Here is a 21231-nt window from a genome sequence, read left to right on the forward strand (position 1 = left end):
GAGGTCGTCTTTAGACCGTCTAACTGATTACATCTCAGTCATCACCCAGACATCAGTCTGATGCCACACATGTAAATGCCTCGGCAGACATTTGCATAAGTAAATACATATCAAATTTCTCCTTCACGTAGGCCTCAAACGGACATCTTCACATCCAACCTAACATGATTCCCTTAAACTAACTAACCGAAACCGCGGAAGCGCGAACCCCGTGCCTAGTATAGATTTTACAACATCGTTCGTGACTGTGAGTGCTTCAGAAAACGAACAAGTTTAAAGTTAAATCAGTGCTACACTCATACCAATCAAAATGGTGTTTTACGCAACATAGAAATTCAGACCTACACCCAAATCAGTCGACCAGTTTAGGTCGCCTAACAAGGGGAATGCAACCTCATTCCGGTCCGCGCAGGAGTCGGGGACAAACCACACACCACCTCCCGGTCCCATCATGGTGTCTCGCGCGGCATTACCAAGTCGCGATCAGGTCCACCACCGGCGGAGGGTAGCCACACCCCCGATTGCACGGGTTAACATATCCCGGCGGCACAGTTACCCCTACCTCCCGCGGCGCGGTCATCCCAACCGCTTTGAAAGACCCAAAGCGACACAAACAATACCAATATAACCGTGGTACGATGCCAATGCGCCTACCTCCAACCAATCCAATGCCTAAGCCGGAACCCTAGCCACCGGGATCCTACCACAATCGAGTACCTCGATTAAACTCCCTCTGCAGACCTACACACCGCGAAGGAAACCAGCCACTATAGACAACTCCTCGTGGACCATCCAGTTAATACGCAGATCCAGAAAGGAATGTATTCTCTGAAGTTCCCTAACAGCTCGTGAACGTTCGAACTCGTATCGTGGACAGACGTAGAGGGTGATCCACTGTATCATCTGTCCCACAATCTGAACAGTGACTCGAATCCAACAAACAAAACCTAGCCAAACTCGCCCGAAAGGCACCATGCCCGGAAAGACACTGTGTGATATACCGATTGGGGGAGACCCATCCAATCGGACCTAAATCAGACATGGTATATTTCCTATAGTAGGAAATATACCATGCGTGTGGGAGACCTGTGGAGGATTTGTCCCACCTGACCTGCCAAGAAGCAAGGCCCCGGTCTTCAATCTCCTGTTTTCTTTCTGACATCAATAGATTGTTTACCTTGGAAATGTAGCGTTCCCTTCGCCCAGTAGCCAAGATGTCTATCGGTTTGACTCCGGCTATAACACAGACTGCCTTCCGTAAGACTGTTCTATAACCGCCTATAACAGCCAGCAAGAGGAGTCGCTGGGCCCGCATCAAAATGCCCGCGAAATACCTAAATGGGATGTATGACTCTAAAGATTCCATAAAAGGCATCAGCGGCCTTTTTTGCTGCATAATGTAGATGTTCCTTGAACCGAAAATTCTCATCAAGGAAAACACCCAGGTATTTTTGAGATACCGAATGGGAAGACAAGCCATCCGGACCCGGATTCGTCAAGTAGCAGCTAGCCGCTCATTGAGCAACGTCATTGTGGTTTTCTCTGGGCTGAAAATCATCTTATGCTGGAGACTCTATAGTCGGAGTGTCTCACAAGCACGAGCAGTTCGGAACTCTACCTCGTTAGCGAATCCCCATCAATCAATAGCAGCGCGTCGTCAGCATAAGCGACGACACGAAAACCACATGGCAACCTTAAACGCAACATAGAATCCAATTCTATGATCCAAAGAAGGGGACTCAGAACACTGCCCTGAGGGCATCCTTTAATTAAGACATACGAACCTCCGTGCCGCCGTCACGCAGGGAAACGGTCTGTCTGATGGTTGAAATAACTTGCGAGCACTTCTAGTTCATTTCGTGTACACTTATACATCTTAAACAGGGCAGAGGGCCACCATAAATTGTTAAACGCGCAGGATATGTCCAGGAAAATCCCTAATTCATATTTATATGGACTAGAGGAAGCTATATCCATCACCTTTAGTACGGCATTCAATATTATCTTTGTAGCAGGAGGTGCATACGTGTTCGTTTAGCCTCCATTTAAGTATAACTAGGTAATTATAGATAAAAAAGGAAAGAGAATTTACCTGAATAAGAAGTGTTTTTATAATTTGTAAAAGTACTGAACATATACTTACAAATTCACAAAGAATATCAATATCAATTAAAAATATTAATATCAATTAAAGCAGCCAGCAGCGGATTCACGAGTGAGACCAATAAAAACCATGCGATACAGTATAAAGATTCATGTTAAGTGGTTCTAGAACGAAAAAAATGACACCACATAGAGTAAAATTCCATTCCGAGTTAATATTTATTTTTCTCATCGGTATCAGAAGATTCACTGGTTCAACGGCGACCGTAAACGTCTTATATATTACCAGCTATGTCCTGATTGCACATCACAATTACCTAGGCGATGTTCTGTACCAATAAACAAGATGTATGCAGCATCGGATATCCTTGATAGATTACAACACATGTACTATGGTGTTTCCTGTTCCTTCATTTTCTTTTTAGATTCCTGTCTGTTAATTCTCCTGTACATTCACTTGTTATCATTTAGGTGAATATATTTTTTTGTTCCTCTGAGCTACTAGAAGCAACAACCAGAGACACTAAATCTAAGAATAATGATGATCAACAGCCAGTTTTCAGAGTGAAGAATATTAAATTTGTTTCAAGCAATTTAAAAGAAAAAAAAACTTGAAAGTTGTTTTTTCTGTGTGATTATATTCAGTAGGAAGACATATTCAGCTTAAAGATGTGTGCAGTCACTTTATTTCAGACTTCTCAAAGTACCTCCAACCAATTTACCTTTTTGAACATGAGCGGATTTTCATCTTTAATATCTGTGAGTATCTCATGTAAAATCATCAACAATTATTAAATTTACAGCACAATTTGCAGAAGAAATCGATATTTATTTTAGTTTATAATAACTGATTAATCTATTCCAAAAAATTATTAATTATTTTTTTGTTCCATTAATTTCATCCGTTCAAAAAGCAAACGGTTTATTTGAATAACCAATTTTATCAAAATATAATTATTTATTAAGTTTATACAATTTTATTAAAGGAACCTTTTTATCCATGTTTATAGAAATACGGTCAAATTCGAGTGTTGTTTTATTTTATTCTTTAAAGGTATTGAACATCAAGTATAACAAACCGTAAAAATAAAGAATAAAATAATTGAGAAATCTGACAGGTGCATTGTTTTTGACCGAAACGGGTTCAAACGAGAATTGGATGCTACGAGGAAGTGTAGACATTTGTTATTTTGTGGTACTTCCTGTTTTATACATGATTCCGGAGCGCGCTCTCAAAATATCGACCGCTGCTGTACCCGCTACCGTTCACTACACACAACACCCCGTGTTATACTATACAATGAGTGCATGCATTATTGATGATACCTACTGTGCTGTACTAGTACCGAGCCGGGTGCACAATGTGTGTCACCCATCTTGGTCCATTCTAATTGATATGAATATTCCATATAGATTTACTGCATGCGTTCTTGTCCGCAGGAAACTGCCGTTTTGTCGTTTAAATTTATGACAAACATGTTAACTACATTCACTATAATCTTCTACTACATATGCGACCGGTGGAATTTGAATGATGGAAAATAGTTGAGTTCCGTAAAACATTCAAATTCGTAATGTTATGCTTGTCTATTGCAACCAGTCGTAAATTATTTTAAATCTTTTTTGTGAAATTTTCCTTTTGAGTTAGATAATTGCATGCACATACGATAAATTTATCTTTGCTACTAAAACATTTATCGAAATACGTTTTTTATTGATTTATTCATACTTGTATAAGTCATTCAAGAAAGAGTAAAATTTCTTTTAAACTCTTCGTATATAAAAAATCAACAGAAAAATAAAATGAGTCAGAAGCAGTTTATTACATTCTACATAAAAAAGTTATTACACATCTATCACTTGGAAAGGGTAAGCTAAATAAAATACTTTTTATTGTAGTATAACGCATAATAATAAAATAAAACTAAAAATATAGCATGCATTGAATCGGTAGACTCTGTCGTAATTCTAAGGTTATAGATTACAGATTTTAAAGTATTATTTTCATCAACAGTTTAATATAAGGCAGGATCTCTCAAGCTTAATGGTGTAAGACTGTAAAGGGGAGAAATTACAAAACGCCTTTAACGCCAAACTGTAATATAGTCTCCGTTAAGAACTGCAATTAGAGACTATGATAATAAAATTACTATCAGCTTGGATATAATTTACATAGATTATTATTTTTTATTCAATTTGTAATATCCTTATTGTTACTCATACTTACTCACTTTTTACTCACATGTCTTGTTTCTCACGAGAAAGATAATCAAGAATAATAATCAATGATAATCAAGATCAGAAAAAGATAATGAATTTGTGTGATATCTGAAACAACACCAAAACGGCAGAAATGACTTTTTTAATGTATTTATGATAAAATTTGTTTCACAATGTATGAGTATTTAAAAAAAAATTATATTGCTGTAAACAGTTTAAAAGCAAAATAAAAAAAAATCATATTTAAATAAAATACCATAATTTATATATAAAACATCCGACTATTCCAAAATTCTTTCGAATGAGTGGATAATAAGAAAAGGTGTTACATAATGAACGTTTTTTTTTATTATCAGAAATATTTATTTATATTAAAATATCTAAGCACATGTGTATAAATTTTATGCTTTATATATAAGCTATTCTAAATATGTAAATATTACAAAACCAATACATGTTCAATTTGTAAGGAAAAACATTGTTAAACAAATATTTAAAGGCTTGTTTAGGTTTAAAAAAGTACAGATGTGGTCAGTGTAAGAAATGTATTGAAAATGGGGGAATAAAAACAAAAGGAAAAGATAAAAAAAAATAAAATGCTAAGAAACTTCACAAAATATCCTTATCGTACTAAAAAGACCCTTATTTCTTTCTTCTCCTTTTAGAATAAGGTATTCTAGAATCTCGGAATTACGTCTTTCTTCTCAGCAAAGGGTTTTGATAACAAGGGTCTCTTCTTTAGCCCTCATAATGATTTCAAAAATACCAACCGTTTAATGAATCATTGTTAAACATTACTAAAAAAAAGAAAAAATGCAATTATTTAAAAAAAAAAAATAGAAATATTATTTATTAATTTATTATACTTATGGGAAAATACAAACATGTATATTTTATGAGGAATAAAAAATAAAAATATCTTTATTTACAAAGTGAGGAGAATATTTAATGAACATTAGTCACGAAACAAGAAAATAATTACAATTACAAATTAAAAATTACTGTAAGTAGGTACTAGCCTGATAACTGAATAGATTTAAAACGTTTTGGGTTCAACAATTAGTTTTTATATAAACATAGCAGTGTAAGATTTTGGTATGAAAATTCTGAAGGTACATTAAAATTATTTTGCATTCACGTAGTACTATCTACATAAATAAAAATGTAAATGTTCGTTTGTTCAAAATCATAAATCTCCGAAAGTTCTTCACCGATTACTTTGAAATTTTGACATAACGTTGAATTCAAGTACTAGCGTGTTTTTATATAACTACTATTTATATATCTAAGATGTCATATCCGTGTCAGGTAAAAAATGTTTTGTTTTTTTTAAAAACAGCGCTATCTGCCGGACGTAAAAGCAATACGCTATACTAAATATTTTATGATTCCATTTCAATGTTTCCCACATGTATGTCTGCTATAGACTAAAAAACTATTGGACCGATTTACGCGCAGGTAAAAAGAGAGAAAGGGAAAATCGAAAAAGGTAAAAGGGAGAAGGGGAAATGAAAAAAGGGGAAACGGGGAAAATAAATGGAAAGGGGAAAGGATACAAAAGAAAAGGGGAACAGGGGAGACAGGAAGAGTGAAAAACAAATAAGGGAAAGAGAAATAGGGGAAGGAAAGGGAAAGGGTTAAATGGGGGAAAGAAAATATGTTAAAAATGAAAATGAGAAAAGGAAAATGGAGAAAAGGGTAAAGGGGAAGGGGAAAAGGAAAGGGGAAAAGGGAAAGATTAAATTTTGTGAAGTTCTGCAATGTTCATTTTGTTAATGTTTTATCAAACTTTCAATTGTGTTCATTTAATCTATATATATTCAGAGTATATATATATATATATATATATATAAAGTACATCAAAGTAATATATTTGTGTATATATATATATATATATATATATGTATACTCAAATCTAGCAATAGCGAAGTATTTCCGGGTCTGCCAGTTTTGAATAAATATCTATCTTACCGCGACTCAAAAATCTCAAACTAAATATTTCAGAATAAAGTCTTTCATTAATTTCAGTTTCTTGCATGTTTAATTCAGTCAATTTTTAATATTTTTCAAACTGAAAATTCACTATATAAAGTTAGATACATTTAACTAATGTATCATCGTTTGAATATTGGCTTGATTAATAAAATAAGAAAATGTCCTACTCCTGACGATGTTAAACGTTTAAATTTTTATTTAAATGAATCTTTAATAAGAAATGACAATTTAATAAAATTAATTTTCAGTCAGGGCCAATAAAGAATGTCATGATGATTTATAGGAAATCTTATAACTGGTGTTACTGATTTGCGACTGATAATATCGAGATGAGTGATGTGAATATCACGTAGCTTCGAGTTAAGGAAAAATTAGACGTCGTCGCAACAACAAAGCGTGTCACCTTTGATGTAGAAACAACAAAGTTGAAATAAACTTTCGTTAACAAATTTATTTATTTATGAAATTTATAGTAATTACTGACAAAATAATTGATTTCTTTAATACCGTTTAATATTTATATGTGTAAAACCTAGAAAATAATTATTTTCTTACACAATTATTTCAATAAAAATATTTTCTCTTTCCTCTTTTTATATTGTAATAGTCTTTTAGTGTTAAAAAAATGTCGGTTAATTCTACCATTGAAAATTTTCTTTTTGGTCAGTAAATCTAACAAAAGAAAAATTAAATTTTATCACTGATATATAAGTATATATAAATGTAAACGATAACCGACTTAAACGGCTGTTTTGTATAGTTCTGTAGCGTCCGATACTCCTCGCGTCAGTAAACACATTCGTTTTTTTATTCTCTCTTACAAGTTTGTGCCTCATTACAGTTATCTCACTTCTTTTTTATGGATGATAAAAAATGGGTTTTATCATTACTGAAATATTGCCGAGACTGATTGGTATTCTAACCCACAATCATGAACGATGAAAGATTGAGATGCTACCATTCCAAAAATAAATCAGAAATATGTAATTTACAAAAAGGGCAATATAGTATATTATTACGTTTAGTAACGTAACATCTCATAGAGAGTTTCTTGTTGGAAGTGAGTTTTTAATCATTTATTTTTAGTAAATATTTAGCACGATCATCAGTAATAACAATTCTCAGTAAAATTAAAAAAAAAAAAAGTAATAAAATTAATGTACGTATTATACGTGTATAATACAGTGAAGTAAACGATTTATAAGGTTTTATTGCTGACTGATGATAACGATTAGTGGAGGAGAGAAGCATATTTTTTTAAATAGTTTGTTTTTGAAAATAAAATTTCAGAGATTATAAAAATCTTTTAAATATAATGATGCATTTTTTATTAATTAGTCAGTATATGACTATAAAGAATTTTAATGCAACATTATCATAAGAACATATAAACATTAATCCCTTGTTATGTCCACATTGAAGAATGGAAACACATGACGATAGTACATCCTTCAAGAGATCTTGCACAAAATAGTGAGCGGATTAGCTCCTAGTGCAAGAAAGAAATAATAATACTAGAGCGATGGACGAAGTACGAGTGAAAACAGATGAGTTCTGATATATCATTCCATTTACCTTAATCAGTTAATCAATTTATTCTGGAAAAATATTACATTCGTTAGGTAAATCAATAAATAATTTAGTTATGCAATATTCACCATTATTTTACAGGAAATGCTTTAATGATTATAAGAGATTCTTATCTGGCCATGTCATTTCTATAATATACCACGGTAAGGTGGTCTCTCATCGCATTCCAACTTCTTATTTTTTAAATGTTATTAGTCATTTCTCCACAGGACTTTTTTGCATCATTCTTTTCAATAAATATATTTATAAAGTGATTATAGACCGACCACAAAATAAGCCAAGAAAGATAATATTTCCCTTCCTCTTCAAAGGACATTTCCATTTGTTGTGTTCACTGGTAATGCGTTTTAGTGCTAGCTCACTCTTCTTTCTCCACATACTCTTTGAAATACGGTTGAAGGTTACTATCTGTTACCCAATCCATAGATATCATTTTTTTGTCCGGGGCCAAAATGAAAATACCGGCTGTCTAGGGTACAGCTGGAGTACGATTAAACTAGAAAATTTAAAAACTACTTTTTTGTGTAAAATAATGTCAATCTGAATCAACAAAAGAGGCGGACATCTTCAAAATATTAACGCAGATCTGATGAGAGCTCATTCGTTTCTCTATAAAATACCTAAGTTTATGTTACACAAAAATTAATTATAATGTTCAGTGCGTGTATGTTTCTCAATCATTACAAAATAAAAAATATTTAAAGGATTTTAGTTAGGTTCAGATTAAAATTATTTAATAGGATAACATTGAATTTACCTTTTTTTTTTAATTTCCTTTACAAGATCGATCACTAATACTGGATTACTTGATTATTCGTTATTGGATACTGGATGTAACCACGATTAGTTAGTCGTTCCTGTCAACCAAGATATAATTCAACTATCAACCACAAAATAATTTCTTACATTTTCTGATACACATTTTCTACGAGTGTTCCTGGATAAACAGATGTTATATAGGCTGTTTGAAAAAAATAAGTTTTAAAATAGCCCTGTAAATGAGCAGAAATGAAATAAAAATTGCCTTAAATTACATCGTGCGGCCGATGATTTGCGAAACCTACCAGAAACAGCGAAGTTAGTTAACCCATTATATATCCAGTCTTAGGGAATAAAATGATTTTTCAAGTAATGAATGAAAACTTCCAATATTTAATACCGGTTTATTTGAAGCCTAATTCCTATTAAAGTACAAAATTGTACAGTAGTAAAATTAAAAAAAAAAAAAAATAATAATTTTCATTTCTGTACAAAATAATGTACTGTAAAATTGTAGTAACAAATTCTTAATAAAAGAATAAAACAAGTGGTTCAACGACCAAATAACAACCAAATGGAAAAATCCCACTCTGAAAGAGTTGTAAAGGAGAGATTGATTAGGGCTGTCTCATTTATTAAAAGACCAGTATAAAAGAAGGTATTGTTACTAACACCACATTCAGTCTCCTTAAACTTTCCTCACAAATCACAATGAATGCTCATCAGAATTGGGACGGTGAAGAAGCTATCTATCACGTTGTAAATCCTAAAAGATATAAATAAGATCGGAATTTACAACCTGCTGATTAAAAAAGAATCCTATTATTTAACTTTCCTATCAGTAATAATAGTATTTGATGAAGTTTAACTTTTTGTGAGACATTTCCATTAAATAAAAAATTTTGTTTTTATGTTAGTAATTTTTATTCATAAAAATATAAGAAATAACTTAGTTTTATAACAATTCAAACTAACTGAAGTGTTATTCAGTTTCAAACAAATGTAAAAATATGTGCTTGAAATATTTATTTGTACTTTTAAATAGATGAAAAATAATGTATGTTACATTCAGAGAAAAAGAGAAAACTGACTTATAAAAAAAAGTGGAGAAATTTTGCGCAATTACCGTTTATACTGAAAGGTATTTTCCTCAATGGGAAACTCTCTTATTGTTAACGTACATTTTTATTAATAAAAATTTACAATTTAAAAAAAACTAATTTAAAAAAACAAACTAGTTTTAGATAATTTCCTTTTATATATTAAATATGTAAGTGTTATTTAGTAGTTAATAAGTGTATACCATAAATTGTAATAAAAAATTACATACAATAAATAAATAAGAAGTAATCATAATAAATTCAGTTAAACTGAAATAAATTTCACTTGATATTAAACTTTTTTTTTAAGAGAAAAGTATATAAATTATTATCTTTTACATTAAAAATAAAAATAGATAACTATATAAGTAATTTAGTAAGTATCAGGTAGGTAATAGCTGATATAATTAACAAAACTGATTTTAAAAGAATGAATAAACACTAACCAGCAGTAGAATTTTGATATGTTAAAAATATTAATGGAATATTTAAGTAATAGCAATGAATGCATAAACCATATTATTTTATATAGAAAAATATTTATTCAGTTTTCAGTGTGTAGGCGTCTTATTGGAATGTTAAAGAAGTTAAGGAAGGTTAAATATCTAACTGGTGGGTTGGTGTGATTTGTTTATTTATATTTTTTTAAATATTTGATATAATTTCAAGTATACATTAATGGTATTATAAATTTAAAGCAAAATTAAAAAAAAAAAAGAAAAAAAAAAGAAATTAAAGATAGAACTTTAATTTTTCATGATGGAATTCCCTAGCATAAAACAAATCATTAATAGCATATTTACGAACGCTTAAAGTTTTCTTTAAATTTTGATAGTTGGCATGTGCTATCTGAAAAAATATGAAATGGAGAATATGATATCATGTACGCAGAAATTAATATTTAAAATTTATTTGTAAATTTAATTAACAACCTCTTCTTCTTCTTCATTTGCTTTCTTCAGTAACAATTTCAAACAGTTTCTTTATAGAATTTTCCAGTAGTCCAATTTAAAAATATTATATTTTAATCTACATTACATTCTTTTACGTAACTTTATGATCACAAAAGCTATACCATTATTTTTAATTAATATTTTCGCAATTATTTCTAATATTATAAATTTTTATGCTTTTATACCTACGTATTTATCGTGCGTAACATGTTTACGTAATCTCATAACTCATTTTTGAAATCCGATTAGCAGAGATTTAATAACCCACCTGATGGGAGTTAAAAAACTTTTTTTTTCAGTTTTACGGATTAAAGAAAGTGGATTCTATTGTTTAAAATTATGTGTTTTTAAAATATTTTTATAATCACTGTCATTTTCATGATTAAAATGATTCGTATGATATAAACTTCATAAAAATTAGTGAAGCTTAATGTTATATACGAAAAAACAAATACATGTACAACTAACCAGGCATGAACGTACATTAATTTAAAAAAAAACCTCAAAATAGAAATCATATTAAATTTGGTTGTGACAATATTACGTAATAATTTTATCTACAGATTGAATAGATCAGTTTTATAACTAAAGAAGGGAAAAAATAAAATTTAACGATTTCTAATGAGGAGATTCTCCAACCCGAAAATATTAAAAAGCTACAAAAAATTGTCATCAGATTAATTTGTATTAAATTAATAGACGATGGTCACTTTTCGTTTTTTCTTCGTTGTAATTTTGATAAAATTAAAAAATTAAAAAAAAAAAAAAAAATTTTCAAAAGGGGTGACAATAATTTGAAATCAAAAAACCAATTTACGCAAACTTTCTTTAAATTTGATACTATTTTAATTTTATACCTGGGAATCGTTTGATAAAAAGGAATTATCATATGATAAACAAAAAAAACAAAAAAAAAAAAAACAACTATCTCACCGTTGTTGGAGTATAATATCAAAGAATCATAAATTGATTATTTTTTGCAATTAAAAAAAGGTTAAAAGTATTTTAGATGTTTTGTTTATTTATTATTATCATTGTTTAGAATGTATTCTAAGTGAATAAATCTGTACAAATAAATTTTTCAAGATATAATCTAATTCAAAGATTATTAGTTAAATTATCCTAAAAGGATGGTTAAAATAAATTTAACTGTCCTTAAGGGATGTGTTATAGGCAGATTTTTTTTGCCTCAAAGTTAACTCACATTCAGTTTCACATATACAGAAATTATAAGTAAATCGGATCACAAAACACTTGACATAAAGAGACATTTCCATTGAAACTCTTCAAAGGAATACATATGAGTAGTTGTAAACATTGCACATACGAAAAGCAACATAAGTGATTAAAATATAAACAAACCATGAATAACATAAAAAACAGAAAAAAGAAACATAACAATGAAATAACAAAACCAAACATAATCAACTAAATCCTGAACAAAATAATAAATCCTGAAGCCCAATAACTGTTGAGGGACGCACTTCAGGTCTCCTACAACATTGCCATCTCCTCTGAAGCAGTCTCTTACTAGTAACAGACCGATAACCTTCCTTAACTAGTCTGTGGCTTCCTGCTCTTTATATCTCTCCTCCGGTGTTAAACGCCCTGCCGCTTCCTGCACGATTGAAATCAAACAGTGTGTCGCATTATTGATATCAACAGAACATTTAAAAAAAAAAACAGTTACAATTAGCTCGTCTCCAGCTTCGATAAGAGTCCCAGTCATCTTATTATTATGGAGGACAGGGAATTTATTCTTTCTTATCAATGTGGTATTGACAGTCAAACGTTGAATACGTTTGAATTATTACGTTTAATAAGTTGAAAACGTTCAATTGACAACGTCAATTGTCAAACGTTGAATAGTAATTATTATTAACACTATCATAAAAAGAAAAAATTGACGACGTGATATATAAATCCAATAAATCCGGGACCAGTATATGATGTGGGTTGTAACTCAGAGACTACAATGAGTTACATGTCGATTATATTTAAGGCCCTTCGTCGAGCTGTTACAATTCAGAGTAAATTTTTTGGGTTCCAGTTACCCTTTCTCCCCAATAAAACGTTAATATGAAGAAATAAATAAATAAATAGAAATTATCGTATTAAATAACCATTAATAATCTCATGAATCAGAAAACTTGAAAAAAAGGTCATATTATCAATATTCATAAAAAAATTAATCATATGTGTTTAGAATGAGTGTATTATGTCATAATTAGTTCACAAACTAAAGTATACCTTGTATACTTTGAATACAAGGTATACTTGTACCTTGTATTTAGATGGTAGATCATTTGCAAGTTGAATATTACTTGACTTTCAATGTTATGTAAACGATGTGGTTTAAGGTTTAGTACAGCACACCATATAATAGCGGAGAGTAATTAGTAAGAATAATCAAATATATAAGTAAATGAGTTACTTCAAAATATTTAAAATAGATATTTTATTTATATTTTCATCTTAGACACTAGCTCTTTTTTATTTTTAGTTTCCAGATGGTCAACGCTTAAAAATTGAACCGAAAAGTTTTTACCGTAAAATTTTTTGAAAAGAGAATTAGTAATTAATCTTTCAAAAAACTGAGGTTATATTTTAACAAATAATTTAAAATCTAATAATATCCTAATTAAATTTCAAATTCACGATGTCTTAGATGTAAGGATTAAATAGTATCCGATTTATTTTTTAGTAATGTAATACATTCTTTTTAGACATCAGATAAAATTAAAAGTTGGAGGAAAATACTGCATCTATTTAATTTGAAAATGTAGACTCGAGCTATCCGAAAAGTTAACAACATTTTTTTTCAGATGTTTTTTTTTAAATAATCAATCTTATTTCATCCTGGTTTTCCTGAGGAAGTGGGGTAAAATCACCTCCAACACCGAATCTAACCTCCTTTTTCCCACCCATTCTATCTAGATATTTCTAAACTTTTCAAATTATAATAAAATTTTATAATCATTAATTTATATAAAGCCTACCTAATAAATAAAGAGTATTCATAAATAACTGTGTTAACAGTAGCACACTATCACTAATACTGTATCGTTATACTTCATACATTTTATCGAATGTAAATGAAAATTATCCGCTTTCAGTAAGAGAAAGGATACTCTTCTGTATTAACTAAATGAAATTTTACCACAGCCTGCTCGGGGGGATAAAAAAAGGCAATTCTAATATGGAATTCTCCAACGTACGTTACTATATTGATTAAAAATCTATAGGGATATATTGTAAAAAAACCTTTCTAACTCCTGCTTTTTTATATCAAAAAAAGACTTTAAAAAGCTTTTTAAAATCCCAAGTATTTGAATTCACAAGCGTGAATAACTAATGAACGCACAAGCACGTTCGTTTATGAGTAGTATATAGAAAACTGCTATTTTTTATACCATTATTTTAAGTAACTGGTGAATATTAATTTAAAATTTTCTTTACCGTAGCTTCTAAATGATTTTAATTCCTACTTTCCATGTAAACGTGGGAGAAAAATATTATTTTTTATTTAAAATTACTTTAAAAGTAAAAAAAAAAAAAAAATAATATTTTAATATATAATTAGCGTATAATATAATATATAATTAATATTTATAATACGCTGAAAAATGCAAACAAAGCCACATCCCATTTTTTGACTTATTATCATACTTTAATTCTTGCTGCATAGCTCAAGAGATATGATGTCAGGAAAGTAAAAAATAACTCGAAGTCAAAAGATTGAAGATGTCGAACGTAAGAAAAAATTCGTAACTTTTAATTTAACTTTACACTTTAACCTTTAACTTTTACACGAATGGTACGAGAAAACTGAAACTGAAGATTCGACTAAAAACACTAGTCTATGTAGTGAGTGAACAGTCTGAAATGCAATTTTCGGATCAGGTTTTCTTTTTATCAAAAACTATGTAACAATAAAAAGTAAAAATATAATATTATGACATATAATCCATAAATTTACAATTCAATAACTGCTCTTCGACTTATCGAATAGTAGTTAAGAATCGTCGTCCTTTCAATGCATTACTTTAAATAATTCGTTGCGGAGTATCCATCAAGTCACGGATATTGTAAATCACTATGAGCGGTAGATTATATGTTTACTAAGAACCCTATAACTAGATAACCTATTATTATATAATCTAGTATTGTAACTATAACTCATTTGCTCCTCTTTGTTTCTAGCTGATTTGAATCAAGATTACTTCAACTGCCAGCTTTTTTTGCAAAATATTTCTTTTCTTCTCTTGTGTAAGTGAATTTGTGAGAAGGTACGAATGTGCTATTTCTTAGCAGCATTCATTTTCCGACGCTGTAGTTATTATGAAAACAAATATTTAACAATAAAAATGTAAATATTTTTTTATAAGAAAATAAATAAGTTTTTTTTTTTATAAAATAAAATTAAAATTTTTTCTGTTGCTAAACTATTATAAAATATTTAGTTTTGATATCCATAATTTATAATTCTGCTAATAATTGAAATAAAGAGAATAATTATTGAAGTTCGCTTACCGTAGCGTGGTGAAAGGAAAGAGAAATTAATTTACTCTACTGTTGAAACCTACTTGTAATAAAGCGGGAACTTACTGAAGTGATTTGCGGAAAGCCAACACGAGAGAAAGTCTACAGAGCAGCGAGTTGTTACAGTAATGAGCGGAAATGTAGAAATATGAAAACCCAAAGTATTTTGTCTAAATCACTCTGATCGAAAAATTCACTATCATTACATTAATCTTCTCATTTATCTGTTGAACATTTTCTTAAATAGTGTGTGTCTTATAAACAACCACATGAATGCGACAACTTCCTCAGTCGAAGTTTTAAATTTAATGTGATAATACCATTTTAACAAACATGTTCCTTAAAAATTATTTATAAAGCCTTAATTCTTCATGAATGGAATACGAAAAAATCTGTGTGTCGATGAATGATGAATAATAGAAATTATTTTTGAACAGAGTTTAAATGTAAAATGTTATGCTCCACTTGGTTTCGATTACTTCTCATGACACCGCAACTAAAATATAAGGATCGATGCAAAAGTTATTTTATTACCATAATAATTTTTATCTTCTTTAATAAAATAAAATTCTTTTTTACTTCTTATGCTTCTGGATGATGTGTTTTACATTTTTTATTTAAACAGAAAATTATACCACTAGAATCATTAAATAAAATTTAAGAATAAATTGCAAAATGTCTTTTTGATGAGAAAATATTTTTTTTAAATACCGTTTATACGTTAGTAAATAATAATTTTGTTGCCAGTTCAGTTGACTCCATCACAGGTTGAGTGCGGTGAGCTAAAACCAGCTAGCATTATATGAGTACCTAGTTTTGAATAATTTCTGTTTTCTATGTAGAGACAGAACGAATTATTTATTTGTTTATGTTATTTTTTAAGATGATTCTACATATTGACTTCGTAATATTTATTTTATAAGAAGGTATCAATATTTTCTGTTTCCTAGATTTCGAGTTTTCGGGCAATAGGTTGTACAAAATTTAGAAAAAGTTTCAAGGTGAAAATATGTGCTTAACGGGTGGATTAATTATAAACAAGTGGACCCGTGCAAAAATTTAGCAATTTAAATAATGAAATGATAATTTACGTCTGTAATAACCTAAACAATCTTTAAATGTTTTTAATTTGTATTGAATCATACAATTTAGACTAATATCACTAAATTTCATGAATGTACTTCATTACTCAAATATAGGCTATCTAGTAAAATATTCGTTATTCTACCTCGTTATTCATAAAAAATATAACGTGATGCAAATTATAATAATTATTTATTTTAAATTTAGAAAAAAGTTAATTTAATTGGATAAAAATTATATCATTTATAATTATTGTTCGGATAATTATAACAATAATTATTATACGTATATTAAATAAAAGTCAGCATCGTTTTCCATGGTAATGCCACGTGATGGACTTATAATACATCGTCACGATATTCATGGTTAAGACAGTATAAATGTTTACATTTTAATAATTAAAAAACTAATACCGCCGTTGTGGCTTCGCCAGCGGTGTACCCTATAAATTGGAAATTTTTTTAATAATTATGTGTGGGCTTTCAGAATTATCTTTATTCACAAATTATCGAATAAAATAAATTCATTTGGATGGATAACAACTTTTCAGTTAAATGATAAAATAGTCTCGTTACCTTTAATTTTGTTACCAGACTAATTTGTTTTCATGTACATTTCGATAATATCATATACTGATATTTTATAGACAAGGACATTAGATTTAATTAATCACATAATAACTGTTTGAAGAAGGCGATATTGACATAAATAATGGCACTAAATTTAGTAAAAGAAGTTCTAGGTTGTTTATTTTTACTGTTTTCTTTATGATTTATATACCGATGAAAGTGGTGTGGTTTGAATCTGATAAACGTTCCGGGGATCGTAATAAACCAACAGCTAAAATTTTATAATGTTTTGTTCAGTAGTTTTCACGGTTATCGGAAACCAACGAAAGAGAAGTTTTCTCTATTTAAAGTAATGAGATGAGATGTTTACGCTACTTCCAAAAATATATATTCTGAAGTAAAAACGTTTCTACATCGTATTGTTTGGATAAATATTGATTAGTATTTTTTTTTTTTAATTCCGTAATGGGTATTGAAACTGTAACTCAAATATTATAATTCCTACACCACAGTGCTGGTATTACAAAATAAAATTATATATATTCTGATTAAATAAGCTAGGGACCTAACAATCTTTTATTTACAAATTATTAACATTTCATCAGTTTAAAAGTAAGTAATTTATATTTATTACAAATAAATGAACTGCACAGTCGAATTAGTTAATTAATCCTCTTAGTTAAACACTGGAAAATAGTATGCAACTAATTCATCACCAATTAATTGCCTCTCTATATCTTTGCAGTAAATTCCCAGTAAGCCTATGGGGGCTTAAGTGTAAGTGGTCATGTAAGAATTAATTAACTGTTACACTAGTTTACGGTTAAAACTTTATCTACATAAATTTTAGTTATTTATATACTAGCTTAAACACTACATTTAAACCGATATAAATTAATGTTTCTTTTATAACGTAATATTTAAGCCTACACAATGACACTTAATTAAATAAATATGTATGTTCTCTCAAATGAAAGAAACCGTAAAATTACATTAAACAAACTACTACAAACAATTAAAATAGAAAAATAAAATACAGAAATGATATATTTTATCGATAATCACCCTTTTTTTTTACATTAATTAAAACATTAATAAATAAGAGAAGGAAGAAATTTAGATTATTTAAACATTTTTATTTTTTTTAATTTTTTTTTTTGGGACGACCATTGCCTAAATGATAAAATAATTTTAAAATCTTGTAATAATCAAAATAGAAAATTCTTGGAGATTGTATATTTAAAATATCTCACTCGAAGTAGTCAACGGAGGTCCATATGTATCTGTATGTAAATATTTGTTTATTAAATTTGATTCAGTATATATAATTTGCTATTGAGTTTGATTTCTACTTTCCTGGCATGATAGTTCTAGAGCTATGCTATAACAAGGAAAGCATAAAGCATAAAGACTTAATACTAATTAAGTCGAAAAATGGGGTGTACATTTTTTGAATCTCTCGACGTTTAATGACACAGAAACCTCAAAAAAAAAAAATGTGGGCGATATTCGTACGTACGTTTGTTGACGTGTTTAAAGATTAATACTTTATGAATCAATAAACCGATTCTGATGAAATTTTGTACAGAATCTTGTTTACGGGGTAAATTGTTGGTAGAATTCTGGAATAAATATATCCAGAAAAGAAATCATTGATTTCTTTAAATCAAAGAATCATTGATTCAAAGATTGAGTCGACTCATCAGAGAAAACAAAGTAAAGATGAGAAGGCTCATCTCCGGACTGACGCCGTTGACATCAGAGACGCACCAGCACAGTTTAAATCACCAGCTAAACCTGCGATTATTAAGCCACCAACTGAAGTAAGAATAAAAAATCTTGTCTTATCTACCAAAGAGAAACGGATCACTCCGTCGTCTAGTCACAAGTTTAAAGAAATTGTCACAAGAAAATCTGAATCTTCGGAAATGGTGGTGCAAGTATTTATAGAAAAAGCACCAGACGCAGATGAAATAAAACCTGTACCAATAGAGCCTCCAAAAGCACAAAGATCAGCTTCGGTGAGAGCATCTATTTCAGCTGGACCCAGTACTGCAGTAGAGATAGAGTCCAGCTCCTCCGCCGCGGAGACTGCATCGCTTATTAGTTTAGATTCCCTAGCAAAGATGCTAACAGCACCGACGAAACTTACATCAACTGACGTCAGCCGCAGAACGTCACTGGCATCCGAAATAGAGGAAGACGATGCGATGTCTGAGGCCTCAGATACGCTGTCGTCAGAGGTTGAGGCCGTCAGAAGAATGGAGAAACGCAAGAAAGGATGGCCGAAAGGAAAGCCCAGAAAGTAATATTCTGGATTCGAAGTTAGAAGAACGTAAATTTTTGATTCATTAGAATGTGAATAATTGAACCTTTTTTTTTATTTTTTATTTTTTGAAGTGGGATGGGGCTAATGACCAAAGTAGTCGATGCCCCTAAAAAACCTCAAAAAAAAAAATACATCCAGATGACGGCGGAAGTGGGTTGAGGGTTTAAGGTTGAACATAACCCCACTTTATATTAAGCTCAGTATAACATGCATTCTTATCTTACCATTTAAAAAAAAAAATTCTCCCAAAATTCACTTCCCAAAAAATCTAAAAAAGCTGTATTTTTATTTATTGCGTTTTTTTTTAACATCTTCCAAGGGATAGTATTAGTGCAAGCCACACAAAAAAAAAATAAATACTTTGGGGGAAATATTGGGGGTTGGGGAGCCGATCACATATGTCGATATTTTTAATTTTTTTTTCTTTATTTAAACATATAATGATAATTTTACAATGAAACTTCATCATAAATTACTCCCCATACCATAAAATAAATCTTAGGTTCTTAGGTAACGTTTTTCATACATCTTTTTTTCCACTTTATATGAATAAATAACAACCAATTCTAGGAAATTATTACAACTTCGTTGTCAGCTTTTTTATAATGAAATATCTGTTTCCAATGTAAAAGCTCAACATTATATTAACATCAAGTTCCTCCGATTAGTATTTCTGATGTGAAAGGCGATTATATGGAGAAAATCTTTAATAAAATTTGATTTTTTCAAATTTTTTTCTGTTTATAAAACAATATTTAAGGATATAATAATACTACAGTATTGTTGAGATTAAAAAGCATTTACTTTCAGTTAAAACGGGCTTATAATTATCCTGAAGAACATATAAAATTTACTCTGCATGAATCATGTCTTCTAATATACCTTTCCTACAAGAAAGAAAAAATCATGCGAAAATATTTTACATTTAACAACTTTTCACAACAATAAATTTACCAAGATTTTGCAAAAGTCATACCAACTTCCTTGTAAAATTCAATTATTAAATTTCCTTTTTTAAATAAAATAAATAAATAAATCATTTCTAATTACCTCTCTCTTTTTCCTGTTTAGTTTCTGGTAATTACCTTTCAGATAACAATTCAGAGGACGAATGAGGTAGATATGTATGAGTATAAATGAAGTGTAATCTTGTACAGTCTCAGTTCGACCATTCCTGAGATGTGTAGTTAATTGAAACCCAACTACCAAAGAACACCGGTACCCACGATCTAGTATTCAAATCCGTGTAAAAATTTACTGTACTAGGACTTGAACGCTGGAACTGTCGACTTCCAAATCAGCTGATTTGGGAAGACGCGTTCAACACTAGACAACCCGGTGGGTTCATTTCTAATTACCTGTTTTTAAGATTATTTACGTTTCTAAAAGTATGTAAATAAATCAAAATAAATTTTAGGCAATATATTTTTTTACAATCGATACCTTATAGGGGATCATAAATAAATTTGATTCATGATTATTACGTGAAGAAAGGTCCCCGACAAAACTTCTCACTAAAGCATAAAAATGTTCAACATCTCATATACAGGAAAAACACTAGTATAGGTGGTCCAACTAAAGTTCAATTAACCTAACACAGCACTAGAAATTAAGAAAAGACTGAAAAATCATAAAAATAAAACAATGTCATCAATATCAATATATTAAAAAGTACTGTAGATAAAACAAATATTGTCATTAAATATAAATAGCTGTAATACGCTGACTATCAAAATGACGTTCATTACATAATGGCAGAGTCATCCTGTGTTCGTACTCCTAGGTTCCTTCTTCAGGTCACTACTCCGGTTAATTCTTCCAAGTCAGTCGCTTGATGGCTGTTGTCCAGCAGATTTATCGACAGATAATTTACATGTTTGTTTAACTTTTTCTTGTACCGCGAGCTAATTTTTTAATCTCTTCATATACAAAAGGTAATCTTAGATAATAATGAATTTCTCTACTCCTAAAAAAATCACGGCGCCTCT

At 29.9% G+C, this 21231-nt stretch overlaps 1 long non-coding RNA gene across 1 annotated transcript in view; it reads right to left on the reverse strand.

Annotated features, from left to right (window-relative positions):
* Positions 1-4334: 4334 nt before the first annotated feature.
* The window catches only part of LOC142320309 (uncharacterized), a 271349-nt gene continuing 254452 nt past the window's right edge, over positions 4335-21231 (reverse strand). The window contains exon 4 of the long non-coding RNA XR_012755341.1: positions 4335-4431. This is a non-coding gene — a long non-coding RNA (uncharacterized LOC142320309). The remainder of the gene's footprint in view (positions 4432-21231) is intronic.

This window comes from Lycorma delicatula, chromosome 2 (genome assembly GCF_047948215.1).
Source record: "Lycorma delicatula isolate Av1 chromosome 2, ASM4794821v1, whole genome shotgun sequence".
Taxonomy (NCBI): Eukaryota; Metazoa; Arthropoda; class Insecta; order Hemiptera; family Fulgoridae; genus Lycorma; species Lycorma delicatula.